General features: G+C 38.2%; 3 pseudogenes; 2 read left to right on the forward strand and 1 right to left on the reverse strand.

The window, feature by feature from the left end:
• The first annotated feature begins 7,832 nt into the window (after positions 1 to 7,832).
• LOC148908403 (zinc finger protein 862-like) lies at positions 7,833 to 10,060 on the forward strand (annotated as a pseudogene).
• Positions 10,061 to 11,194: 1,134 nt separating this feature from the next.
• LOC148908404 (uncharacterized) lies at positions 11,195 to 12,542 on the forward strand (annotated as a pseudogene).
• A 916-nt stretch (positions 12,543 to 13,458) lies between these two features.
• Positions 13,459 to 14,635, reverse strand: LOC116304499 (uncharacterized; annotated as a pseudogene).
• Positions 14,636 to 16,511: the final 1,876 nt, after the last annotated feature.

The following is a 16,511-nucleotide window of genomic DNA, read 5'->3' on the forward strand; positions in this document are numbered from 1 at the left end:
GCAAACTGTGCTCAATGAAACACAAAGTCGCTTGAAAAACAACTGGCAACTGGCTGACGACTTGGAATGTGAGTTGGATGAGGTACAACAGTATTAAAAATGCCCCTTAGACGAAAATAGCTATCTTTTCTTACAAACTTGAAACTTCGTCCAAATAATCCATACCACCCTATTCAGTGGCGGATCTAGGGGTGGGTTTTGGGGGTTGCAACCCCCCCCCTATGAGAGCTATCGTGATTTATTATTATTATTATTTTCATGACAACACCAACAGCTTAGCGAGTTTTATTTAAACAGGGGTGCCAAACACATTTCGCTCGCTTTTTTTTTTCTATACGCCGTGTGTGGGACCTGAAACAACCATGCTCGCCTGCAGCAAATAATCATTATCATAAGACAAACAAGGACCTCCACCACCCCAATCAAAGCTACAACCCCCCCTTTGAAAAAATCCTGGATCCGCCCCTGCTATTACTCAACTGTAGAATTTTTTTCTTCATATTTTGAGTAGGGTTTAAAATGTTTTGGACCATAGCGTGAATGTACCGTGGCATGAACCAAGTACCATAGCGTGCACCAAGTACCAAAGCATGAACCAAGTACCGTAGCATGAACCAAGTACCATGGCATGAACCAAGTACCGCAGCATAAACCAAGTACCGCAGCATGAACCAAGTACCGTAGCATGAACCTAGTACCATGGCATGAAACTAGTACCGTAGCATGAACCAAGTACTGTAGCATGAACCAAGGTACCGTGGCATGAACCAAGATACCACAGCATGAACCAAGAAACCGTGGCATGAATCTAGTACCATAGCATGAACCTAGTACCATAGCATGAACCTAGTACCATAGCATGAACCTAGTACCGTGGCATGAACCTGGGTACCGTAGGATGAACCAAGTACCGTGGCATGAACCTAGTACCGTGGCATGAACCAAGGTACCATAGCATGAACCACGTACCGTGGCATGAACCAAGGTACCGTGAAATGAACCATGGTACCGTAGCATGAACCAATGGTACCGTGGCATGAACCACAACTAGATACCGTTACTAGGTACCATCGACTTGTTGACATGTCCTGCCAATCAAGATTTGTGACGTCATGTATCACGTGACCCATGTAAAAATGTGATATAACTTCTCGTGAATCTGTTCGATATGAATCAAACTTGCAAAAACATACTTTTTTTCGACTTTGTTGACATGTCCTGCCAGTCATGAGTTGTGACGTCATGTATCACGTGACCCGTGGGAAAACGTGTTATTACTTCTCGTGAATCTGATCGAGATGGATCAAACCTGCACAAACATACTTTGCTCGACTTTGTTGACATGTCCTGCCAGTCATGAGTTGTGACGTTATGTAACACGTGACCCGTGGGAAAACGTGTCATAACTTCTCGTGAATCTAATCGATATGAATCAAAAGCATACAACCAAACCTGGACATACCCATTACCCTACCCTAACCAAAAATCCTCTAGTGGTCCACCATGATGACGTCATCGGTCACGTGACCCGTGGGAAAATGCCATACATGAACTTGTACCATAAAATGAACCGGTACTGTAGCATGAGCTTTGGTACCGTAGCATGAACCATGCTACCGTAGCATGAGCCTGAGTAAAGTAGCATGAACCATGGTACCGTAGCATGAACCTGGGTACCGTAGCATGAACCTGGATACCTTAGCCTAAACCAGTGTGCCATAGCATGAACCATGGTACCGTAGCATGAACTTAACGTAGACGAACTTTGCATGATCCAACGCTTCATCTGAGCCTTTTTACCGGTATCGAAATGTGCTTCACGACCTCTTATTTGACAATAAAAATATGTAAGCCGACCTCGATTAAAGTGTGATTTGTGTTTTTATCTGGCTTGCACTGCAAAACATTCATTTGCCTTGTGTCCATCAAAACATTTTGCAAAAAAATAATTAGCAAGCTGAAACAATATGTAATATGTGCATGGATGCAAGTAGCTTTCATTTGTTGTTTTTTACGTGTGTTTTTTATGGGGTTAAAATGTGGCAAGTACATAAAACGATCAGAATGAATTCACGCTAGCGACCTTTAGCAAGTCAAAATGTAGCTCGATAAGTTTCACACTGCCTTTATTGTACGGTCATTACACTTATATCATCGTCTGGAAGTTTCAAACCTCTCTATACGTCGCACGTATAGATTTGATTTTGATCTTACAAGTATAAAAATAGAGCATGCATAATAAAAAACCGTGAAAGTATAAAATCGCTTAAATATCTTTAAAAACGGAACAACATTTAAAAATTGCTTATGTCTTGAATACAATAAATGGTATTGTAAGCATTAATCATAAAAGTCGGGTGTTGATAACTGAGGTCACTAACAAGGTGACGAAATGCAATGCCGGGAAGAAATAAGTGATTTAAAAAACAAACCAAGGACACGGAGTTGAGGCGCATTTTCGTTTATAGATAAAGGCAAAGGATTATGAGGGTTGACGGTCTGGAAATAAAAGAGAGGGTTTAAACATTTGAGCTAGGCGGTTAAAGAGAAATATGTAAGAGGTCATTAGCTGTAGCCCCTCGTGATTGAAGATAAGGAGTTGTCGGTGACTATCTACAAAATCTTTGATTATTTAGGCTTGATACAAAAACATGCAAGGTTAAAATCGATGGAAATAGTCGAATAACACCCAAAGTTAAAATCCTATCTCACAACAACAGTAGATATTGATAGTCTGTGTATTTCGGTTCAATGTAAAGCGAGAGAAGTCATGCTCTTGCATTTTATATTTCCTTCCCAGTACTAAACGTTAGAGCTGTGGATGTTTGAACTGCATCAAGCACCGTCAAGTCTGCCTGATAATATGAAAATGATCTTCGAATGTTTATCTAAAAACACAACAACTGACCTGTAGAAGGTTTTCCTCAGCACGAAGGTAAATATTCCATGTGCTTTATTGGAGTGGTAGTTAATTACAGCTGCTTATAATTGCAGCATCCACTATTGCATAGAAACTACAAATATCAACATTCTTATAGAGCAACAAGAATCGGTTAAAGATAAAGGAAAAAAATGTGGGAATGACTACCAATACCGAAGTGTCAGCGACATCAAAAGAAACAATCGGAGGTACTACCCAACGCGGTTTAGAAGTGAATACGAAACACAGCGTCGGGGACGAAATCGAAGAAGGTAATCGATTTTAAAAAAGCGAACGCCATCGCGTTAGTTTGTACCACCTTATCATACAATTATGTTATTTTCATATTTTTGTATTCTTGTATTTTTGCATTTTTACGTTCTAACATTTTTATATTTTTATATTCATGTGTATATATTTTATTTCTATGTTTTTATATTTTTTTACGAACAGAATTACAGGACGTAGGCGGCCATACAAGGGAATTCATAAAGGAAAAAATCCCTTATCTAAGATCACTTTTGTCCCTTGGCAAGGACGATGACCAGATAGAGGGCGAAAGATTGCGTGCGTCACTCGCGTTATCAAGGAACTGTTTCAAAAGCCTCGTGGAAACAGAGTTCTGGATCCTCCATTCCTATTTTGGGACCAGTAAAATGCTGGCATTCCAGATGGAGCTGCTAGAAAACTTCAAGGAGGAGATCCCAAAAAGTGAACTGCCCTTCATAGAAGGATTAAGCGGGGGACGGAGAACACATTTGTGTGCTTTGCAAAAAACGTTCGGCACCAAATCATCATCGGAACTGATTTGTGGCATCTTTTTCCCTGAATTGATGGTACAGTATGAAATGTTTGATAAAAACATTGATTATAAGGCTGCAATGAATCTCCCGTTCAAAAGGAAAGGTCACTATTTTTTGTCTTGCGATAAAGCACGCAGAAGAAAGGGCCAAAGAAAGAAGCGCCTCACGCCGTAAAACAAATATACCTAGAAAACTCAGCAAGCAAGAGTGATAAATAGTTGCATAGCTTGAATGACAGTTTAATAAGGATCAGAATGTCTGCATATCACTGTATGTATATATATATATATATGCAAAACAGAAAAATCGCTTTATTTATTGTTTGTGCAATTCAATAACTGTCAACACATTTTTTCTTGTCTATTAGATCGTACAGATTATAAATCAGCTGGTTTTAAGCGTTGAAAATGGTTATTTTGCATTATGCATCTCATTAGATATTTGTATAAATGTATACTACGACGTTTCCGCTATCGAGTGTATATATATATAGAGATATAAAATTAATCATGTTTTAAACAATATGAAGCAAGTTAAGATTTTGTGGTTACTGTCAATAAGCCATTAAACATAATGTCATCACTCATTGAGTGAAAGAGCGTAATTCGGATTTCACGAAGTTTACGCGACGCCATTCAGAACAAAACAGGAAACCCAAGCTTGGCAAAAACAACTGACTGCAGAATCGCCTTTCCATGTACTCGCTTCGTAAAGCCAGATATTTTGATAAGTTCAAGCAATGTTTTCTTTTTCTTTATTTAATGTAATCGGAAACAGCTTTTACAGAATGTATTTCCAAAGTATGTGTTTAGGTATCTTTTAGAATTCCAAACATGGTATGAAAGCTTGTGTCCTACTGGACGCTAATAAGGTCCCTCAGGACGCTGATAAAGCGGTCCCTTCGGATTTAAATATCTACCCAGGTTAACGATAAGTAGCCCAGGTTTATGCTACGGTACCATGGTTCATGCTACGGTACCCAGGTTCATGCTACGGTACGTTCACGCTACGGTCCAAAACGTTTCAAGGTTATATGCATATTTTACTACCGGCCGCCATTAATTTTTCATCTCACTGACAAAAGGATTAATATTTTCGGTCAGCGGTCTTCTCGTAACGTCATTTACTCTACTCATTCCAAAACTCTGGCGTCTTTCCTCTTGTTTCTTTGTAAAGTTAAGAGAAGTTAGAAGCTAGTTTACTGTGGATTTTTGAAGTTTTCACGCTCATATCAGCGACCGAGTACGATATTTTCCTCGTCGACCTTTCTGTTAATTTAAAAACATGGAAAATGCCAACAGCGTCGAGATATACGACTATGAAGAGCTCGAACCTATTACCAACGAAGAGGAGATCGCTGAGTTCAACGAGCAATCCAGAATCGAGCTCGAAGAAACAGAAATGCAAATTACCAAGAAAATCCGAGTTTCATGATATTTCTATAATAAGAAGGATATATAGGTACATTTGTTTTGATTCAATCTTTGTTTTATTTACCTAGGTGCACTTGTTCTAATGGTTGCCTAGCTCTAGTGACAAAGCAAGAAGAGTGCTTTCGTTGCAATGACATCATGAGGTGCATGGACAAACTGAATGAACTGGATCAACAAGTTCAATGTATTACAAGTCAACCTGGCTTTGAATCTGTGTGTCTAGACAAGTATATTCTGGAAACTGCTTCAGTGGGACTGAGGACAAGAAGGAACAGGAGTTATACTATTTGTATTCTTTGCTAAAGAATCAGAGTAAGTATTGATTGAGCTTTATTAAGAAGGTCTCTTCAGGCTCAAGGATTAACAGACACGGTATCATGACTGGTTTACATCTTATCTGACTGGACGAAAGCAATGTGTTGCGATAAATACTGAGCGTTCATCTAGCCACGCTTTGACCAGCGGTGTTCCACAAGGATCCGTACTTGGCCCTGTATTATATTTGCTCTATACTACCCCTCTGGGTGACATCATGAGGCATCATGGAGTGACATTTCACTGTTATGCAGATGACTTACAGATCTATTTATCCCTCAAGACCGATGTTGTTGGCGATCTAGAGCTGGCTCGGATGAAAGTGGAAGCATGTGTACGAGACATTGATATGTGGATGCTGAACAACAAATTAAAGCTTAATGATGATAAAACTGAAATCCTGATATTCCATGCTAAGCACCGCCCGGCTCCACCAGTACATGCAGTGCAAGTGGCTAGTTCCTCTGTCACTCCTTCAGAGTGTGCAAGAAATATTGGCGTTATTTACGATAGTACCTTATCTCTGGACAGTCATATGACTCAGATTTGAAAATCTGCTTTTTATCTTATTAGAAACATTTCACGCATTAGGAAATTTTTAAGTATTGAAACCTCTAAGATATTAATTCACGCTTTCATTTCAAATAAGTTAGATAATAGTAATGCCTTAGTTTTTGGTTTACCGAAGCATCTTTTGCAGAGGCTGCAGTATGTACAAAACACTGCTGCCAGCCTGGTTACCTTATAACGCAAATCTCATCATATCACACACATTTTAGTACAGCTGCATTGGTTGCCGATTGAACAGCGTATCGAATTTAAAATTCTTCTTTTTACGTATAAAGTTATCCATGGTATTGCGCCAAAGTATCTCTGCGATTTACTTGAGCCTTATGCTCCTCAACACTGTTTGAGACCTGGTTCTAAGAAGTTACTCAAGGTTTCAAATTATAATCTTAAGTCTTATGGATGCCGCGCTTTTTCTATTTCTACTCCAATGCTTTGGAATGCCTTGCCACTGCAAATTAAATGTAGTACATCTTTAAATATTTTCAAGAGTTATCTCAAAACATATTTATTTCGCAAAGCTTTTCATTGATCATTCGTTAAATCTTATTGACTTTTAGATTACATAGTTTTTTGATTTTGATATTACAGATATTGTTATTATTAATTATTATTATCAATTATTAGTTTGTAAAGCGCTTTTGCATATTTTAGGAAAGGGCGCTATGTAAATAAAATATTATTATTATTATTAAAATGTACATATACGTTGCGTTACGAATCTCATTTGTCATAATTTTTTCAAATACCTAAATTCCTGTTATTGTCTGAAAATTCTCATCATACAAGCTCATAGTCTAGTTCGCACAGTTAGCGGCTGCGAAGAAGACTAACAAGCTTATTGTCGCTACTGCTTCGTACAGATGAAGACACCATCGTGTTGCAAACATTCCAATGAGTGAATACCCAGAGCTTTCAATAGAAGGCGGCAACCGGCGATTTATCGCCAGATGCTTCTGATCTAAACTGCCGGCTATTTTAGACTTAATAGTACACATAATTAATAAAAAAAGGACTAAAATTCCATTCATTACCAAATAAAGACATATTATAACATCTGTGGATTCAGCATTTTTCGGAAACGTCTTTATTTTTGTTTGTTTCGATGCAACAAAACCCACCGCATACACATATTTCGAAACGAGTAGTTGCCATCTTGATTTTAAAGCGCAAAGGTCTCTGGGTTGTATAACGGGCTTGCTGTGGTAGCTAAGACCAGCGGTGTTCCAAACAAACAAAATGGCGACCAAGCGTGACATTCGATCGTTTTTCTAGCCTTCCGTTCCTGGTAAGTTTTTTTTTGAAATGCGTAGTTCCAGAAAATATCCATATCCCCCAAAACGCCAAAAACCTAGGTGATACGATTTAGCGGAAGCGGTAATATTTAGTTTTTTAATTCACATAAACTGCTTAAAAATGTGATAGAAATGCATTAAAAATTCAGAAATCACTGTTCAAATTCTGTGGTAACAAAATAATATCTAATAAATCTAATAGGTGAAGCCGAACCAAAAAGAAAAAAAACTGATTCAATACGTCAATCGGATTCAGATGAGGATGAGCCACGTCATTCTGTGCCAGTTTCAGTACGTCATTCTGATTCAGCTGATCCACGTCATTCTGTGCCTGATAAACGTTGGACGTTAAAGCAAGAAACAGAGTTGTTGTCTTCAACATTTAGCCCAGAGGAGTTGAATTTCATCCACAGTTTCCATAGATGCAAAAATTCCTACTGTAATACTCTCTCTTGTTCTGAGAATAGCAGCTTTTCACAAATTCCATCACCAGTGGTTAATGATTGACGAGCTCACTTTCTCTGAAAGTACAGCTGTGAATTGGTTAATATACAAAGAAGGAGAAGGAATGTTCTGTTTACTCTGCAGAAAAACAGCACAATTAACACTCAGACTAAGAGCGCCAGATACAGTCTAGATCCTGCCGTTAGGTATAAAAGAAAAGCAGTCGAGAATCATGCAAAGTCCAAACAACATGCCGCAGCAGTAGAAGCTGAGCTCATAAATAGAGTTTCCTTTTTTGCAGAAGAAATAAAAAAACTGAGAACAAAAAAGAAGAGGTTTACTACAATAGCTTCCTAGCAATGTATTGGCTGATGAGAGAGGAGTTGCCAAATAGGAAATTCACAAGCCTCTTGAATTTCCTTGAGCAGCTTGGTGTACCAGACAAAATATTTTAAACATCGCTCAGCGGGTTGCGTAAGAGAAATGTTTTTGCTCTTAGGAAGTGTTGTCAAAGATGTTATGGCTTACTGGCAGACGAGGTTTGCGATGTTGCTAATAAAGAGAAGCTAGTTACTTTTATAAAGTTTGTCCATCCTGACACAGGTAAAGCAAACACAGTTTTTCTCTCAGCAAGCGACATTTTGGAGAACTCAACCACAGGTTAACCTGATGCCATAACTATAAAAGATGCGATTACTACACAAATAGAGACTGCTGAGATAGAGAAGCATAAACTGGCTAGTTTTGGAAGTGATGGCGTATCAGTGATGACAGGTAAAAGAAATGGTGTTGCTGCGAGACTACGTGCTGAGATAAAGCCATTGATTAATGTACATTGTATTTGCCATCGATTGGAACTTGCATGTGCAGGTGCTAATGACGCCATTGCCTATTTGAAGCAAGTAGAGCGAATTCTACTGCAGCTTTGGTCCTTCTTTGATAACTCTGCAAAGAAAAGTCCAGCTTATGCAAAATCTGTCATAGCCATCAATGAGAAAGCATAAATAAGAAGAACAAGAAACATCTACGAAAGCGTTTCCGCAAGGCATGCAGAACAAGGTGGCTTTCCACAGAACATGCCATAGAAGGTGTGTTTAGAGATTACGAAGCCTTGCTACAGACCCTCAGAATTTTTAAAGAAGATGGTGATGCGACAGTAACTGGTCTCTTGCAAGAAATCAGGAATCCCAACTTCATTGGCACAGTGTACCTTCTGCATGAAGTTCTGCCAATTCTTGGTCATTTGAGCAAAACCTTTCAAGAAGGAGAAATATGCCTGGCAGCAATCAAACCAGCCTTTGACTACACTGTTGATAGTCTTGAAAATTAAAGAATATGAAACATCTAGTTGACCTGAAAAAGGATCTGCAAGGACGACTTCAAAGATGTGAGCTGTCATTGTCACCATTTATTGAGCAACAGGCCAACAATCTCACAGTCAAATACATAGATGCTCTCAAAGAGAATATAAAAAATCGTTTTGATGGGTCCCTTGAGGTTCTTACCGCATTTAGGGTGTTTGACCCAATGTCTGTTCCTGAGAAACAAGATGCCAGATCAAAGAATATGGACTGTTTGACATTGACGTGTTGGGAGAGCATTTCTATCAAGAACATGAGGAGAAGGACATCATGAAAAAAGAAATTTCTTGTGAATGGTCAAAGTTTAAGTACAATCTTCTGGAGCTTAAAAAGCAAACCCTCCCAGAGGTTACAAAGAGCAAAACACTGTGCAAGAGCAAGACTCCAACTGAGTGGATATTAGAGTACATGATGAGAATGAAGGCAACTTATCGACAGCTCTGCCCTTCACTTTTGCAATTCGCAGAAGTATGCCTTTACATGCCAGTCAGTAATGCGTGGCCTAAGAGAGGTGCCTTAGCCATCAAACGTATCAAGACAAGACTGCGTTCAAATTTGAAGAATGACATGTTAGAATCACTGCTACACATCTCCATCAATGGCCCCAGTACCAATGATCGCCTGGATCTGGTGAAAGAAGCCACTAAACAGTGGTTAGCAAAGCCAAGAAGGAAATTGGCAAAACAGTCCCGAGGTAACACCTACCACTACTACTACTGAAGCTGCAGTTCACGTCGACATGCAATCCACTGATCTCATCGCCATGTGGGAGACAGCCAAAGCCTTAGACGCAGAGGTAGACCAAATTCACCAAGAGCTGGAAAACACTGTAGTTCTTTTAAAACTCCCAGAACTAGATAAGGACAATGACATCGATTACAGTGATTCGAGTGATGATGATAGTGACAGTGAGAGTGAGTAGCAGTAGCTAGGCTGAAAATCCTGACTCACCACTACCAGAAAAAAAACGCCAAACACAAAACACGCTTAAGAGTTAAGTGTTGACAAAAAATTGCTTTTATTTGTTGTACTATTTCATCTTAATCCAAATCATCAGATGATATATTAAATAATATAGTTTTATTGCGGGTATACAATGGCGAATTTAACATTATGTAACTGTTCACATTAAGTTGAAATTGATACCCAAATCGCTGGAAAATGCATTTCTGAGGTTCTAAATTTAAAACTTTTCTGGGGGGCCATGCCCCCATACCGCCCTAGATAGCAGGGCCTTCCGGCCCTGCCTGTGCCACTCCCCCCTACTATTTGGGAAAACCGCTTACTCCAAAAATTATTGAAAGCTCTGAATCCCTGTAATAACACAAGAAGCCCAAAAGTAAAAACGTAAATTTCAGAACCAATAATTTACAATTGACTACATGTAAATACAAAAGTACTTAAAAAAGAGAAAAATAAGAAAAACAAAACTTTATACAATGCGATTTAGGGCTTCAAAAGATCGGGATCATTCAGCACTATCAATTGTAATAACAGTATTCCCACTGCTTACATCAATATCACTAATGATAACATTTCAGTAACCACATGCGCTCATAAAGTGCCTATTTTTGCTATGTGCCATAAATCAAAGTAGTGGCGGATTGTAGGCTTTCCATTGTCTTTGCATAATTTTGGACATTCTTCTTTCGTCCACTTCGTGATTGATGTGTGACGGTCTGATATTAACTGCTTTATCAGCATCCCTGTGGTGAATAGGTACATAGTGGACCTTTGGTGGCCAAGGAATAGAGTCCTCAAGTGTGACGTCACGTTGCTTAGCGACGAAAATTTTCGGCTCTAAACAAACTGCGTTCAAGATGGCGTCTGTAGCGTGACACGTATTATTCTGCTGTTTTCTCCATTGTATTGCTCGGATTTTTCAATTATTTTTGTCAAAAGAGGGTTTTAACATACAAAGGACATATAGGAAAAGGTGTTGCACTGCTCATGATGTGAGTTTTCCTTCGCAAACGTATTATTTTGGCGATCATATCATTCTAAACAGCGTGACTAATTTTGTGTGTTTGGATATATTGTGCAGATCAAGTTCACTATGTGTCAGTGCTTAGTTCCTGATTGTCATCACCAGTCAGAAAGCCACAACTGTCGTTTTTTCAAGTTCCCAAGCCAACTGAAGAAAGTTAAAGAGTATAACCGTTGGATTCGTTTAACAAGGTACGTACGTACTATGCGAGTTGATGATCGTTGATGCTCACTCGTGACATAAGTTTTCGATATCTCAAAATTCCTAACATTTATTCTTTAATTCATACACAATCTTACAATATCTTAATGCTAAACAATCGTTTTTTGATTTTATTGCAGAAGGCAAGATAGAGAGCCAACTCAGAATTCGAGAGTCTGTAGTTGCCACTTCAGAGATGGAGACAAGATTAATGGACCTGGAATTTAAGCTCGGAATGAAAACAAACTGTTTCCCTGCACTGAAAAGAAAACACCGAACCCTAAAAAAAGGAAATCAATGGACAGTCCAGCAGTGAGTATAGAGGATATGGTCAGAGCTCTAAAAGAAAAGAATGGGAACATTAATAATGCTGAGGAGACTGCAAAGAAACCTCCAACAGAGCAAGTGATTTTACAAGCTGAACTGGATAGTGCCCTCAGAGAGCTGCAAAAACTGAAGGAAAGTGCCCATTATGAAAGAAATCATTACAATGTCTCTTCAATCAATACCGAAACATTACGCATGGAAACTGGTCTTCCCACTAAAGAAGTATTTGACATAGTTGTCAGGCATGTAGAAAGATTTAAGGACAACAAATTATTTTTCAGGATGGAAAGTTGATACCATTAAATTAGAAGATCAGATCTTTATTACACTTATGAAGCTAAAGCAAAATTACACAAATCTTCATTTAGCTCAATTATTTTCCCGTAGTGTTTCAACAATACCAAACATTATCTTAACATTTCTTCATGTCCTCCACAGTCTTTTATTTAATGATGTAATGACCAGCATCCCTTCAAGAGATAAAAATAAGACATGTTCACCATCATCCTTTTCTCAGTTTAGTAGCTGTAGAATAGTTATTGATTGTACTGATATTAAGGTAGCAACTCCAAGTCTAATGAAAGATCAAAATGCTACTTATTCTAGTTACCGTAGTATGAATTCTTTCAAAGTTATTGTAGGGGTAGCTCCAAATGGAGTCATAACATATGTGAGCAAACTCTATCCAGGTTCCATCTCAGATAAAGAAATTGTGGAGAAGTCAGGATTGCTTAAACATTTTGTAGCAGGTGATTTGATATTAGCTGATAAGGGTGTTTTAATTAATGATATTGTTCCTCATGATGTTTCCGTCAATATACCCTTTTCACAATACCTTTGTCTCACCAACCAATGGATTTTTGGTTGGCAAATGAATAACAAAGGCTGATGTCAGTCATGCGAAGTATCGCTATACAGTTGAACCCACAATGCAAAGTGGCTCACTTTGCATCTCGTCTGCATTAACCCATCAAGGGCGTATTTCACCAATATACCTTTTTAGAACTCAAAAATAACCCCTGAAGCCTTTAATGCAGATGCATTTGCGCATGTTTTGCCTCGATTCATATTCACAAATGCCAACGAGAAAGCAAAAATTGCCGATCTTAAAGTGCCACTACGATGAAATTCGGTGTCTCGTTTTTAGAATAATTTTTACATCTTCAGAAACTATGAAGACCCACATTTTGCTGGCCCAAGCCTTTTTTATTTCTGTGAACGACAAGTGCCTCAAATTTAGACATAAAAACGCGAATTTGGCGTCCACCATTGCTACCGAGTGTTCTTATGAGCCTGCGATATTACGCTGACCCGTGTTGCAGTTACTCAACACATTGCTCGAGCTTACTTGATTACTTCAGAATTATGATGATGTTTGAGGCGGATTTCGACGAATACGATGCGGAATTAGATCCCATAGCAAATGAACAAGAAGTAGAAGAATACTCATTGGAAATAGAACGCGAAAATGAAGAAGAGGAGACACTTTTAAGACGTTTTGCCGGCGAAGTCGAGGTTCTTAACTGGTAAGTACGCTTTCGCTAATTGTGTGATGCACATGTATGCATTATCATAGTTATCACATTATTTGACTTGAAAACAATCATATCCTTGTAGGTGCAAGTGTAGCAAATGTTTCTTACAACATATTGTGAAACATGAGGAATGTCGGTGTCGTATGCAGTACGACAGATGTACAGAAAAAATGCAGAAATCGATCAAGAGGAGGAAATGCATTACACACCATGAAGCCTTCAGTAGTGTTTGCCTGGACCAGTGGGTTCTCGATGTTGCAGGGATTGGTCTTAAGACAAAAGGCAAAAAATCATATACTGTGTCACTTTCAGCTCTCGAACAGTTGCATCTCCACCTTTGAATTTAGGATACTTGACTGTGAGTTTTGCCTGTCCATTGACATCTACTTTGCTGTCCCTATTGGTGTTATAATTAAAGTGTAGAGCAGATAGAATAGTCCTGGGAATAGAATGTAAAAATTCCATTAGATATAATTACTTAGTACATAAACATTCAAACTGTATTTTTAGCACAAACATTTAGATTAAATTGTCCTGTTTCTAACCTGCTAAGCATGCCCAAATATGAAAATGCCAGCATTTTGGGTGCAAACTGGTTAATTACTGAGTGGTATCCTTCCAATGAACTGGTCTGTGCAACTGGTGAGGCTTGTTTGATGGCTTTTACAAGTGAGGTTTTACTCAGAGCATCACATAGTTTCCAGTATGCTTCAGAACCTGACATAAAGATAATTATTTAATTATCAAATACAAGTAATACCTTTAGTTAGCCATAAGCGTGGAGTTTTGATCACACCATGTGCACACTTGTTGAATAGCGTATTCGGAATGTCCTTATGAACATTTATGATATGATACAGAAAGGTATTAAATTTGGCAATAATAACATCACCATGCTTAGGTGTTGTTGATGTCACTGTCCAGTAAAAATGGCGTACACAGGCTTTTCTCCATCTCCCAATGGTTTCACAGCCTTTTTCCTTACTCAGTCGTATCAAAATCTTTTGTATTTCTAGTACAACAAGAAAAAAATTATATGTATTAGAAATATATCATATGTATTATAAATATATTTAAATATTGATATAATAAATTAATATGTATCAATTTGCATGACCCTTACAAAATCTTGGATCTAGTGGTCCATATCCTCAAGATGTCCTTTTGATTTATAATTAGTATACCAATTGTTGTTCTATTCTCTTGAGAAACACATGTAAGCTTTGTCAGACTTACTTTTGCCAATGTGCCACAGATCATAAAAATGGTCTTTTATTGGTTTTCCAAGGGCTTTGCATTTCTTTGGGCATTCAACCCTCATCCACTTTAGCAATTGACTTATGCCTATCAGATATGAAGGTCTTAATTATCATATCAGTGGCCAGCAAGAATGTTAATGCCTTTTGATGTCCTTGAAACTCTATGTTGGAGGAGCTTCCACATTGGTTTGCCTAATAAAAAGCAAAAGACGTAGTACAAATCATTGTTATTGATAAGGTATATATGTAATTTTTTTAAATGTGTTATGTTATATGCACCTGCAAAAGAACAATGTTAACAATAAGGCCAATGGTGCAGCAAAATAGCCATATGTGCCATATTTTGCTGAATGGCCCATGCTGTCGTGCCTTCCGTCTCCAGCAATAACTACTTCCTTGTAATACTATGAACAAACGGAGCAACGTTTCCTTCTCTGTGCAGGGACAACGTCATATAAAAAAGAACAAAAACCTAGAACAATAGGAATCCTAACCATTCCGCGCCATTAACTATGCCCAAAGTACTTACAGCTTTTTGGTCAGAGGTAAATGCCTCCATAGTTACCAGGAACGCCTGTTTGTTATTAGCGTGCAAATGTACAAGTTGTGCTTCGTGTTGACGTAAAAACTCGTTATTCTTTAATGTACAAATTTAAAAAGTTGATAATTAATATGAATAAGATATATATATACAGCGTTTTGGCGCGGGAATTCAAACATTTTCACTCGCAATGCTAGAGGAAAGATCAGTTTGTCTTCATCCGTCCTACATCGAGTGTTTGGCCCCAATCTTGACAGCTCAAAAGCAATGGTTTGCTGTGGCTAGCGAAATGGCAGATGGAAAAGTTAGAGAGTTGTTAAAAGGTGATATTTTCAAAGTGTTCGAAGGAGGAGCAAAGGAAGTACGAAAGCAAAATCTCGTATACGAGGATGGCTGTACAGTAAATCCGGAGTGGTTCAGTAGCAAGACAAAAGACATAGTGCCGGTATGTTCACTCTTTGGGCTATTGAGCAGGTCCCTGAGAAAAAAGAACTTGGAAAATGACATCTTTTTGCAAACAAATGAAATTATGCAGCTGGGGAATTTCATAAATGAATCGGCGTATGGCTATATGAAAATGGCGGGAAGAAAACAAGTTGTCGCCATTTTTGAAACTCCGCCAACTACTTCCGTGGTGACGCCTTCAACATCCAGTGAAGACTGTCCAGAAACACCGAAAGCCCATAAAGGAAGCAAAGGTAGGATAAACTTTTATTGTTTGATCTCCAAAGCTGCTCATTTGGTCCAAGAAAGAAGGCCAAGCTTGCCGAAAGAGCCACTGCCTAGCTAAACTAATTGTGAATTGAGTATTATGCAGCTCTATCAATTGAGACACGGAAACAAAATTTAAAATTTGAGAATCTAGTTTTACATCATTAACTTTCATTTGATTTTAGGTTTTAATGGAACAAGCTTACCACAGCACCATGTCCTGCCCTAAGCAATCCTGCTAACACAGCCAGGGCAGAAAACAGGCTGCGCCAACAGTCCCGCCCTAAGGACCCAACTGCTTTAGATTTTGAGGTTCAGAAATACAATATTCCAGATGAGTTTTTTAAGATAAGTATTATAGTCTACTACAAAATACTATGAAAAATATTTTGTGAACCGCTAAATAATTACAATTGAACTTAGATGTCAATATTTTTTTAATCAGAATAGAAGATTCTTTATCAGCTTACAATAACACATTTCATGTAATGTATGATACTTATTGATAGTTTTCACCGTAAATTACTCTTATAGGCTGACATCAAAGTTAAAGATAGACGGCATTTTATTTTTGCACTTGAAAACCAGCTAGATCAGTTGTGCTCTGCTAAAAATTGGTATCTAGATGGTACATTTAAACTGGTTAGCAAGCCATTTACCCAGTTTGTCACAATAAATGTTTTTGTGAGAGCCGGGGAATGCATCAAGCAAGTTCCCCTAGTTTGTGTTGTGATGTCAGGAAAGAAAGAAAGGATTACAAAAAGGTAATTATATAATAAATTTATCATATCACATACATTACTGTACTTCAC

The sequence above is a fragment of the Actinia tenebrosa genome, unplaced genomic scaffold (assembly GCF_029948245.1).
Source record: "Actinia tenebrosa isolate PJP-AT-01 unplaced genomic scaffold, QUT_ActTen_1.0 PGA_scaffold3__52_contigs__length_22856419, whole genome shotgun sequence".
Lineage (NCBI taxonomy): Eukaryota > Metazoa > Cnidaria > Anthozoa > Actiniaria > Actiniidae > Actinia > Actinia tenebrosa.